Consider the following 12,361-nt stretch of genomic DNA (forward strand, 5'->3'; position numbering starts at 1 on the left):
ATTGGCCGTTCGATAGCCAATGGGCTCTCAGCAACGCTTTCACCTCCTCGTTCGAGGAGAAGCAGTCCTCCTGCAGCAGTGCCGCGTCCAACCAGCTAGTTCGATTGACTGACAGCGAGTTAAATGCGACGCTACATGTAAATTAAGCAAGATTAGCTAACGAATTAGATATGGTTTACGAGTATAATTGCTTGTTTTCAGATACAAAAATAGTTGCATTGTCAAAGACATACAAACATTGGTATGACACGTTGCACTTCATGAAATCAAGAACAAAAACTGGCGACTTTGACAGACTGAGCAGTAATTTACACTGGAAGAAAGTGAAAGACAACTCGGTAAGGTCGCTAACGTTAGTTACTGTAATTTCTGTCGATGATGTCTTACTCTGAAAGTACATGTCTGTACACTTTTATTCCAATAACGTGTGAATGTCGTTACATATAAAACGGCACGCACCAGTATCATGAAAGGTAATCGACCTAATGGTAAATGTTAATTCAGAAATATTTTAATGCATGGCATGCAAACAAAAGTATTAGTTATTATATTAATGCCATTTTTACAGTTATGTTTCCATCAATGACGGGTAGGCCCCCCTATTAAAAAAGGGACTTATTATATTATAAAATGTAGCCTAAGCTATGATATTAGATATCTATTTTCATAGAGTATTATTACAATCAAACCTACTCACACTGTTTTTAAATTGAAGTGTGCTTGATGTATCTGACACCACAAATTAAGTTCCCTCTGTGAAAATAAAGATAACAAAACATACATCATAGTCATATATGCTGTTTCCAATAGCCTTAGCTTGAATATTGAATCCATTTGTCACGTGAGTGCTGCAACTGGACTGTGCTGTTTCTCTGCCACAGGCTATTTACTTATGTACAAGACACATTCTAATTGCTCTTCCATGCTGGCAACATTTCTGTCCTTTGTTTTCCCATATGTAGAGGGTCCAAGTGGGAGTGAGGTCAGCGAAGGAGGGGCAGGAGGAGTTAGCAGAGTAGGCCTATATGTAACCTGAGCTGGATGTATGATATGGGATATTTTATGCAGATAAATGGTTAAGTCATGATCTATTTCCGAATTGGTTAAAATAAGGTTAGGTTAAGGGGGTTGAAGGTCCAATGCAGCTGTTTTTATCTCCATATTAAATCATTTCTGGCCTGGGGTAAAATATTAAGTACCTTACTGTTATGGTGTTCAATTAAAATGGTAAAAAATATACTAAACAAAATTCTTAGCAAAGAGTGATTTCTTAAGCAAGAATTTAGCTAGGACTGTCGGAATGGTCTGATTGGAGAGGGGAAAACTGAAAAGGAGTTATTGGCAGAGAGATTTGGAAATCTATTTCATATTGGTCTGTTAACTAATTTACCGCCTGGTGATGTCACTAGCCAGGCCAAAACGCCATCCCACCAAAGCAGGATGAAATTCGATGCAGTCTTGTCAAACAGCTCTTACACTAAAAGGGCATTGTAATCATTTTCACTCTATTATTCCAACCTCAGTGTTGAAATATACAATATATATGGCCTCAGAACAACCTCAATACATCGGGGGCATGGACTTTACAAGGTTTCGAAAGCTGGCCCATGCTGACTTCAATTTTATTTAACAAGGCAAGTCAGTTAAGAACAAACTCTTATTTACAATGACAGCCTACCCTGGCCAAACCCTAACCCACACGACGCTGGGCAAATCACGGCCGGTTGTGATACAGCCTAAAATCGAACCAGGGTCCGTAGTGACGCCTCTAGCACTAAGATGCATTGTCTTCGATCGCTGCGCCACTCAGGAGCCCTCAATGCTTCCCACAGTTGTTGTCTGAGATCCCCAAAGATTGGAAAGCTGCCGTGGTCAAGAGGGGGAGACATTCTAGACCCAAACTGTTATAGACTTATATCCATCCTGCCTGCCTTTCTAAAATCTTCGAAATCCAAGTTAATATACAGATCACCGACCATTTAGAATCCCACCGTACCTTCTCCACTATGCAATCTGGTTTCCGAGCTGGTCATGGATGCACATCAGCCACGCTCAAGGTCCTAAATGATATCATAACCGCCATCAATAAAAGACAGTACTGTGCAGCTGTCTTCATCGACCTGGCCAAGACTTTCGACTCTTGTCATTCACCGCATTCTTATAGGTAGATTCAATAGCCTTGGCTTCTCAAATGACTGCCTCGCCTGGTTCACCAACTACTTCTCAGAGTTCAGTGTGTCAAATCGGAGGGCCTGTTGTCCGGACCTCTGGCAGTCTATGGTGGTGCCACAGGGTCCAATTCTCGGGCCGACTCTTTTCTCTGTATACATCAATGATGTCGCTCTTGCTGCTGGTGATTCTCTGACCTCTATGCAGAAGACACCATTCTGTATACTTCTGGCACTTCTTTGGACACTGTGCTAACAAACCTCCAAATGAGCTTCAATGCCATACAACACTCCTTCCGAGGCCTCCAACTGCTTCTAAATGCTAGTAAAACTAAGTGCATGCTCTTCAACCGATTGCTGCCTGCACCCTCCCGTCTAGCATCACTACTCTGGATGGTTCTGACCTAGAATATAATAATAATAATATATGCCATTTAGCTGACGCTTTTATCCAAAGCGACTTACAGTCATGTGTGCATACATTCTACGTATGGGTGGTCCCGGGAATCGAACCCACTACCCTGGACAACTACAAATACCTAGGTGTCTGGTTAGACTGTAAGCTATCCTTCCAGACTCACATTAAGCATCTCCAATCCAAAATGAAATGTAGAATCGGCTTCCTATTTCGCAACAAAGCCTCCTTCACTCATGCTGCCAAACATACCCTCGTAAAACTGACTATCCTACCGATCCTTGACTTTGGCGACGTCATTTACAAATTTGTCTCAACACCCTACTCCGCAAATTGGATGCAATCTATCACAGTGCCATCCGTTTTATCACCAAAGCCCCATATACTACCCACCACTGTGACCTGTATGCTCTCGTTGGCTGGCCCTCACTATATATCCGTTGCCAAACCCACTGGCTCCAGGTCATCTATAAGTCTTTGCTAGGTAAAGCCCCGCCTTATCTCAGTTCACTAGTCACCATAGCAACACCCACCTGTAGCACGTGCTCCAGCAGGTATATTGCACTCGTCATTCCCAAAGCCAACACTTCCTTTGGCTGCCTTTCCTTCCAGTTCTCTGCTGCCAAAGACTGGGACGAATTGCAAAAATCACTGAAGCTAGGGTCTTAAATCTCCCGCTCTAACTTTAAGCATCAGCTGTCAGAGCAGCTTACCGATCACTGTACCTGTACACAGCCAATCTGTAAATAGCACACCCGACTAACTCAATCCCCATATTATTACTTACCCTCTTGCTCTTTTGCACTCCAGTATCTCTACTTGCACATCATCATCTGCACATCTATTACTCCAGTATTAATGCTATATTGTAATTATTTTCAAGTTATGTACCCAGTAGATCCCTCTGGTCCTCTTGCACTTTAGGTAATATGCCCCCGGCCTCTGGAATAGCCTGGCAGAGAACCTGAAGGGGGCCGAAACTGGACATATTTAAAAGAGTTTTAAAATACCATTTTTTTTTTTAAATTTTAGCTGTGATTTTCCTTTGGGTGGTTTTTAGTCGCTCAGTTATTTTTTATCCTTTTGTTTCAGTTTTTATTTGCATTATTTTTTTCCTCTAAAGGACATTGCATAGCATTCCATGTTTGGAATATGCTCTCCTTTTCAGGAGAGAGCTTTACCCCCATGAGGGTTGTATGTAGTGTGTTCTGTGTCATTGCTACACAAATCTACTTTTATGAGGTAATAATTTCCTGTGATAAATTAAAGGCAAAATAATATCAAATTGCCTAATCTGACTAAATGAAGCCCCAATACCTTCATGTGTTTTTTTATAAAGACTCATCTACTCATTGATTGTGGGTTTTTCACTTGGATCATAAAGTCAATCACTTTTCTCCTGTCTTTGATGTTAACCTGTCTTGTTATTCCTGAGTCTTTGGAGGCATTTACAGCCTTCAAAATATATAGTCCTCTGAAGAAATGTCTACCTTAATACCAGAAAAATGTCATAAATGTCATACACATCTATTAGGTCAAACACATCATTTCAATCATATTTTACCTGCAGGATGTGGAACCAGCACAGAAGAATATGAACATTTGGAAAGACTTCCTTTATGGCCTCCATATCTTTGTAAATCATGAAGGCCCTAGATGTACTGTAACAATAAGAAAGAAAAGGGGCCTCCCGGATGGCGCAGTGGTTAAGGGCGTTTTACTGCAGCGCCAGCTGTGCCACCAGAGGCTCTGGGTTTGCGCCCAGGCTCTGTCGTAACTGGCCGCGACCGGGAGGTCCGAGGGGCGACGCACAATTGGCCTAGAGTCGTCCGGGTTAGGGAGGGTTTGGCCGGTAGGGAAATCCTTGTCTCATCGCGCACCAGCGACTCCTGTGGCGGGCCGGGCGCAGTGCGCGCTAACCAAGGTTGCCAGGTGCACGGTGTTTCCTCCGACACATTGGTGCGGCTGGCTTCCGGGTTGGATGGCGCTGTGTTAAGAAGCAGTGCGGCTTGGTTGGGTTGTGTATCGGAGGATGCATGACTTTCAACCTTCGTCTCTCCCGAGCCCGTATGGAAGTTGTAGCGATGAGAGAAGATAGTAGCTACTAAAACAATTGGATACCACAAAATTGGGGTAAAAATGTAAAAAACAATAAGAAAGAAAAGAGGTATAACATGTTAAATTTTGATTCAAAAACTATAGAAAATGACTTGGTTATGGCAAGTCATAGTTATACACTAGAAACAGTTGTCAAGGAGGAGCTGTACAAATACCTTGTCTCAAAAGTCATGAGCAACATTTTGCTGGGGGGGTCTATTAATAACTGATGATGAACGTTGCCACTGGGAAGCCATGCCCACTTTCATCCCTGACAACTAGTGCGTAGACTGCATAAGCATAAATTGTGAGGCCTGAAATGTCATTGATTTACAGTTGAAGTCGGAAGTTTACAAACACTTCGGTTGGAGTCATTTAACTTGTTTTTCAACCACTCAACAAATTTCCTGTCAACAAACTTATAGTTTTGGCAAGTCGGTTAGGACATGTACTTTGTGCATGACACTTGTGCAAGTCATTTTTCCAACAATTCTTTACAGATTATTTCACTTACCTCACTGTATCACAATTCCAGTGGGTCAGAAGTTTACATGCACTAAACTGACTGTGCCTTTAAACAGCTTGGAAAATCCCAGAAAATTATGTCATGGCTTTAGAAGCATCTGATAGGCTAATTGACATAATTTGAGTCAATTGGAGGTGTACCTGTGGATGTATTTCAAGGTCTACCTTTAAACTGTGCCAAGAACTCAGAAGAAAAATGGTAGACCTCCACAGGTCTGGTTCATCCTTGGGAGCAATTTCCAAATGCCTGAAGTTACCACGTTCATCTGTACAAACAATAGCATGCAAGTACAAACACCACGCAGCCGTCATACCCCTGAGGAAGGAGACAGAACGTGTCTCCTAGAGATTAATGTACTTTGGGGCGAAAAGTGCAAATCAATCCCAGATCAACAGCAAAGGACCTTGTGAAGATGCTGGAGGAAATGGGTACAAAAGTATTTATATCCACAGTAAAACAAGTCCTATATTGACAACCTGAAAGCCAGCTCCGCAAGGAAGAAGGCACGGCTCCAAAAACGCCATAAAAAAGCCAGACTAATATTTGCAACTGCACTTGGGGACAAAGATTGTACTTTTTGGAGAAATGTCCTCTGGTCTGATGAAAAAAAAATAGAACTGTTTGGCCATAATGACCATTCTTATGCTTGGAGGAAAAAGGGGGATGCTTGCAAGCCGAAGAACACCATCCCAACCATGAAGCACGGGGGTGGCAGCATCATGTTGTGGGGGTGCTTTGCTGCAGGAGGGACTGGTGCATTTCACAAAATTTAATGCCATCATGAAGAAGCAAAATTATCTGGATATATTGAAGCAACATCTCAAGACATTAGTCAGGAAGTTAAAGCCTGTTTGCAACTGGGTCTTCCAAATGGACAATGACCCAAGCATACATCCAAAGTTTTGGCAAAATGGCTTAAGGACAACAAAGTCACGGTATTGGGGTGGCCATCACAAAGCCCTGACCTCAATCCAATAGAAAATGTGTGGGCAGAACTAAAAAAGCGTATGCGAGCAAGGAGGCCTACAAACCTGACTCAGTTACACCAGATCTGTCAGGAGGAATGGGCCAAAATTCACCCAATTTCTTGTGGGAAGCTTGTGGAAGGCTACCTGAAATGTTTGACCCAAGTTAAACAATTTAAAGGCAATGCTGCCAAATACTAATTGAGTGTATGTAAACTTCTGACCCACTGGGAATGTGATGAAATAAATACAAGCTGAAATAAATCGGTCTCCTCTACTATTATGACAATTCACATTTTTTAAATAAAGTGGTGATCCTAACTGACCAAAGACGGGGAGTTTTTACTTGGATTAAATCTCAGGAATTGTGAAAAACTGAGTTTAAATGTATTTGTATAAGGTGTATGTAAACTTCTGACTTCTGTATATATGTTTAATTTCACATTATTGCCATACTCACCAGAATATGAAGCGTCCATAAAAGGTAGATTCTTTCCACCCTAAAATATTTTCTGCCTTTTGCTGTATTTGTGGTTGATCTGTTGCTCTGCAGAGGCTGATGGTATAATATCTCACTCTTAAGGTCTGGTTTCACAAACGAGTCAACACTCCAGGAGTCGTTTTCATGATGCCTGTCCAGGGTCTTCATTCAAATCTTTAGGTACAGGATTTCCCTGAGAGATGGAAAGAATCTCCTGTCCGCTATGTCAGTGTACCCCCTGTTCTTCGCCCAGTTCATGGTGCTGTTGGCAATTTCGTGGCATGGCTTGCATTGAAGAGACAAGATCTCAATATATGTGACCAGGTCTGGGTGGATGCTGTTTGTCACATTCTCAGAGTGGGAATTATCGTTGTCCTTGTGCTCCAGCATCTTTCTGATGATGCACACTCTTGAGGTGGGCCCATGGTTGATGTCAATGGACACGTAGACCTTACAGCTGTTTGCCGTGGTGTGCTGTGGCGACTTTCCTCTTGCCTTGTGTCGTTCATAGTAAAAATTAAGGGGTTGTGTATTTTGACTTTTGCAGACATATGACCCATCAAGGTCACGGATGTAGTTTTCGATATACTCCTCTACCTCTGCCCTACGCTCTCTTAATTTAAAAAGATACTTGTCAAATACAGCATATAATTTCACTCCTCTACGTTTACCTTAAACTGCCTCTACCCCCCCACAATCAAATTTTTGTTCAATTTTGGGTTAGTGGGGCCCCTCCGCAGCATTTTTAAAAAACAGGCCCCCAATTCGCTAAGTCCCCTGCAAGTAGGCCTATAGAGAGCACTCTCTTAGAGGTGAATTACCTCTGAAGTGATGTACAAGCGAGCGCTCTTTGACTTGCCTATCAACCAAAAGCTATTGTAATATTTTACATTATATACAAGTCCATTGTAATGATGGGTATTAAATCCTAGACAATCATTTTCTAACTATTTTCATCAATTACTGAGCCTTCACCTACCTCTCTCCCCAATAGGTTTCTTCTCACACAAGTACCCTTCTGAAGGGAAGACACAGGGGACAGCTGATTGACAGATAATTAACGTTTTCATATATTCAAAACCAGGAAGTTTAGTAGTAAAAGACAAGGTTTGAATTCTGCTTTATTTAACAGACATATGTACATCATTGTTATCAACCTCTTGCCCTGGGCTCCCGAGTGGGGCAGTGGTCTAATGCACTGTATCTCAGTGCTAGAGGCATCACTACAGACCCTGGTTAGATTTTAGGCTGTATTTACAACCGGCCATGTTTGGAAGTCCCATAGGGCAGAGCACAATTGGCCCAGCGTTGTCCGGGTTAGGGTTTGGCTGGGGTAGGCAGTCATTGTAAATAAGAATTTGTTATTAACTGACTTGCCTAGTTAAATAAACAGACTTATACCCTGACTACACCGCCCACGTCACGTCCGCGAGCATTGCAAAATAGATTTAGGAATCTTATTCAATTATTGCTGCTTGCGCTCGCCAACGAGCGTCTGCTTTGCCAAGGGCTAAAATAGAAGCCATTCCTATTTCTGAGACAGAAATAGATAACAGGTGCCAGGTGCTAGATAACGGTATCGAGCATGAGCTCATAGATATTCTTCACAGCAAGTTACATCTATCAACTGGAGCGCCCGGGGCTGGTACCAGCGCGTACGACAACAATCAATAATAGGCTGGGTGAGTCTAAACCACGCCCAGTCTCTACTGTGATAGGCCAACAGACGGGTTGGGACAATGTCAGTATGAGAATACTGTTTACATACTTGTCAGTTCTCTGTTCTGCGTGGTATTACAGTGAGCCCATATATATAAAGTTGCATTTGCCATTTATTACTTGGCTAATAAAAAATACATAGTATTGTAATGTAACCTGACTAGGTCATAAATGAACAATTGTCCAGACAGAGGCTTGAGTTTACGAATTGACGGTTTATTACACCAACTTTACACAGGCTACTGTTTGGGCCGTAGCACACGCCAAATAGATTACAGATAACCCACAAGCCAATCGTGACCTTCTCTTGTGAAACCCAGACGTAAGAGAGAGAGAACAAAGGCTGAACCTGGTCTTAACTTCCAATGCTCCACCCCCCTGCCCAACCCCCCTCCACGCCACTCCGCCAACCACCAGGATGCCCGGCATCAGAACATTCCAGGCATTCCCGTGATTGGCAGATAGCAGGTTGATTGACAGGTCGGACCCCGCGAACACCGGGTACTGGTCAGTACAACACAACCACCTCCTAGCCTAACACATAACACACAGCTGTCTGTGCGGGTCGCTACAGTATAAAATCGGTGACTCATTGTTATATTTATCCTGATACCAGATTCGAATTTACGCAACCCTAACATTAGTTAAGAGTTTGTTTTGATATTTTAACCTGCATGTCGTGATCGCGTTTGGTGTAGGGGACAAAATAAATGTATGCACGATAGTGCACGCGCGCAGCCGGTGTGGGTTCCGTGTTAGGGGACATGGCAGAAGGACACAATGCAACTAACGTTATACAGACAGAGTGGAAGGAGAGAGAGGCATTCCATCACCACCATAACTGTAGTTTTTGGATCTAAAAAAACAGAAGTTCTACTCGTAATCCTATCTAATTCGTTAGCGAGTTTGCTCAATTTACATATAGCATGTTATTTAGCTCACTGTTGGACCCCGACGGTAGCTAGTTGGCTATTTTGACGATTTAGGCGAGGGATGCAGACTGATTATCCTCGGACGCGGTGGTAGAAGCGTTGCTGAGAGCCAATTGGCTATCGAACGGCCAATTGCGTGAGATGTGGGTCTTGATAGATTGGGAGCGTCACCGAAATAATATTTATGTTCGTGCGGTTCCGGGGGGTTACAAACGGATTACGCTTCGAACATACCGACTGGGTCATTGCCACAGTGCTGCATAACATTTTGCGCAGCTAGGCAACTATACTGAGGCAGGTATATTTTGCCAGACGGTCGAATGCGGTTGGACACATGGGGAGAATCATTTTCGCAGTATCCTCAAAACCGGCTTTTTGACACAACTGCTGAAAGCTACAGGGACATAAACACAAAAAAAATGCTGCGTGTCCACGATAGTAGGTTTGTCAGGTAAATTTGGTAGTGAGCTTGTATTAGATGTGTCTAGCTAAACTAGCCAATGAGTTGTGTGTGAAAGAAATGGTAAAATTTATTTTTTTCAATTTTGTATTTATTTCACCAGCTAAGCTAGTTGAGAACAAGTTCTCATTTACAACTGCGACCTGGCCACTATAAAGCAAAGCAGTGCTTTATTATGATAGTTACTACCCCTAATAACTTGCCCAAATAACCATGTTTTAAAGAGTGTATGCCAGAGAGTGAGTTTGTCAGGTTAATAGAAATGATGGTAGATACTTCCCCTGATAATTTGGTCAGAACTCTGTACAGTAGGTGACATTTACATGATAGCTATCTAATAGCTATAGTTATGCTAGGTGATGGTTTAGCTTATCCTGTTCATGTCTATGTAGAAGAAGACTGTGGGAGGAAGTGGAGAGGACTCTGGGACAGGTATCAGAGGGAGAAGGGCAGAGAAAGAGAAGAGGTCTGAGTCAGCAGCTTAATCTAGGACCTCCTGAGATTATTATGACCCTCCCGGGAGTGACCACTGAAGGCCTTGAACAGGATGTGGCCGTGGAGACAAATGAGAGAAACATGGAGAAATGAAGAGGAACAACGTCACACCAGTCCCCAGAACCACTCAAATAATTTCACCAGAGGCTCCTTCCTCAAAGCCATCGAGAGGGATGCAGCCCAACCTGATCCTCACATTAAGGAGGATGAAGAGACCCTCTTTGCCATGAGCCTGTTGCCAACCCTGAAGTGGCTGCCTCAGCAAAGAAAAGCAGCAATCAAGGTTAAAATTCATTAGCTGCGTTTTGAGGCGGAGTTCAATGGTATGTTTTTTTTTCTCCACTACACAGGTAGTCATAAGTATTGTGTCAGTGAAGTAAAGTAGGTCATTTTTACATTATACTCATGTACACTAATTGATATTTCAGATCAAAGGATTAACTTGAGGAAAATGTATAGCTGTTGTTTCTGGGTTAGAAAATATCCCAAAACAGTTGTCTAAATATTTGTCTGTCATAGTCATCTTTTGATTTAAAATACAAATTCCATGAGTAAACAGCAAGAATTACCAACTTTACCACACTGTGCCAATATTTATTCCACTAACTACACTATACAAGTAGTATTAAGTTATCATGAATCTCACTTTTTATGGTGTTATTATGTAATGCTTATGTGTTGTTTTTCTCTTCCCTTCCAGAGATAGTCAATTTAGCCGACCAGCTCACAGGAAGGACAGTAAGGAGACTTGTCTGGTTGTTGTTTTGACCTTCTCCTCCAATGGGTTTTGAGCGGGAGGTGAGGAGAGAGGGCACGAGGAATGCAACTGAAACATTCCAACTGTCCTCAATTGAGATTTTCCAACTGTCCTTATTCCGCTTTCTATCTCCTTGTTAGTAGGCTTTTTTAGTATGGAATTCATAAAGTAAATAGTTTCTCAATACTTAGGATAGCATTCATTATTAGTTGTACATAGATTGCATGAAACCTGACACTGGAGAATTCAGATTCTCTTGTTATTTTACAAGACTAAAGGTGGAATGAGTGCTTACCTGTATTGTGGCTACACATTCACTTTGTTTTTTCAGACACACACCACTCCTCTCTGTCCCTCAGATCTCCAGTGCCCTGCCCTTTCTCTTTTATGGCCATGTCTGAAGTTCCTTACTACGTCTAGGCTTTGAGTAGTCCCTGTATCTGTCTGCAGCTGTGCCAAAAATACATGCTCTTTTTGTTCTCTTACAGGCTACACATTAATTGTTGTATGTGTGCATGTAAAAATACAACTCTTTCAATAGTTTTTATTTTTGTAAGATTTTTACAACACATACCTGTCATGTTCTTTCCTGTACTTGAATACTTATTAAATTCTAATGTTTTCATAGTCTGTTTAATTTGTTTATTAATATCTCATTTTGACTTAATCTGCTTATTTCTTCCCTACACCTTTGCAGATCTAACAAGATTAAAGTAAAAACACATCCGCTTCCTAATTAGTTTTTACTCCACCTGTATTTTGTCAGAGCAGTGAATATGTTGGTAAACTGTACTATTTGTATGGACCCAAGGTTAACTTTTCCCATTATCATACTAACTGTATGTCGTATAACCTTAGGTCCTGCTCATCTGATGTACCATGCCAGGTGTGTATAATACTGATGTTAATGGGAGAGGGAAGGGGTTAAGGTGTGGTCTTTACTCCCAAATTTCACTTAAATATAACTTCCATATGAAGACAAACAATGAGACTTAAAGTAATCTGGGGAAAAATGCAATTTTATGGACAGCAGTGGATGGTTCTTAAAATAACCTTGGTGTTAGGGGGCTCTTCAAAGAGCTGTTTCACTCCACGGCATATTGTCATGGGACTTCACCTGCTGGTGATGAAGTAGGTGGTCAGCTTCTCCCTCACCTGGAGTGCCTGTTGGCACATGCCCTGGTGACATCAGGTAGGTGACCATTTGGTGTGCCCGTCTCCACCCGGAGCTGCTCCTGGAATGACCTCCGCAGGTAGTTGTGGAGAACACACTGTCTTTACGCAGGCATCGACATTTGAGGGGCTGAGACCAAGCACTCCCCGATACATTCTCCACCAGGCTGCCA

The 12,361-nt window shown here is 42.2% G+C and overlaps 1 long non-coding RNA gene across 3 annotated transcripts; it reads left to right on the plus strand.

Annotated features, from left to right (window-relative positions):
- The first annotated feature begins 61 nt into the window (after positions 1-61).
- Positions 62-11,642, plus strand: LOC118393904 (uncharacterized). Of its 3 annotated transcripts, none has more exons than XR_004827651.2 (3): positions 62-338; positions 10,156-10,581; positions 10,959-11,642. It is a non-coding gene; the product is annotated as an uncharacterized LOC118393904 (long non-coding RNA). The 3 variants fall into 3 exon arrangements; XR_004827650.2 differs by lacking the exon at positions 62-338 and adding an exon at positions 7,294-9,754; XR_004827649.2 differs by lacking the exon at positions 62-338 and having other exon boundaries at positions 7,294-10,581.
- Positions 11,643-12,361: the final 719 nt, after the last annotated feature.

This window comes from Oncorhynchus keta, chromosome 14 (genome assembly GCF_023373465.1).
Source record: "Oncorhynchus keta strain PuntledgeMale-10-30-2019 chromosome 14, Oket_V2, whole genome shotgun sequence".
Lineage (NCBI taxonomy): Eukaryota > Metazoa > Chordata > Actinopteri > Salmoniformes > Salmonidae > Oncorhynchus > Oncorhynchus keta.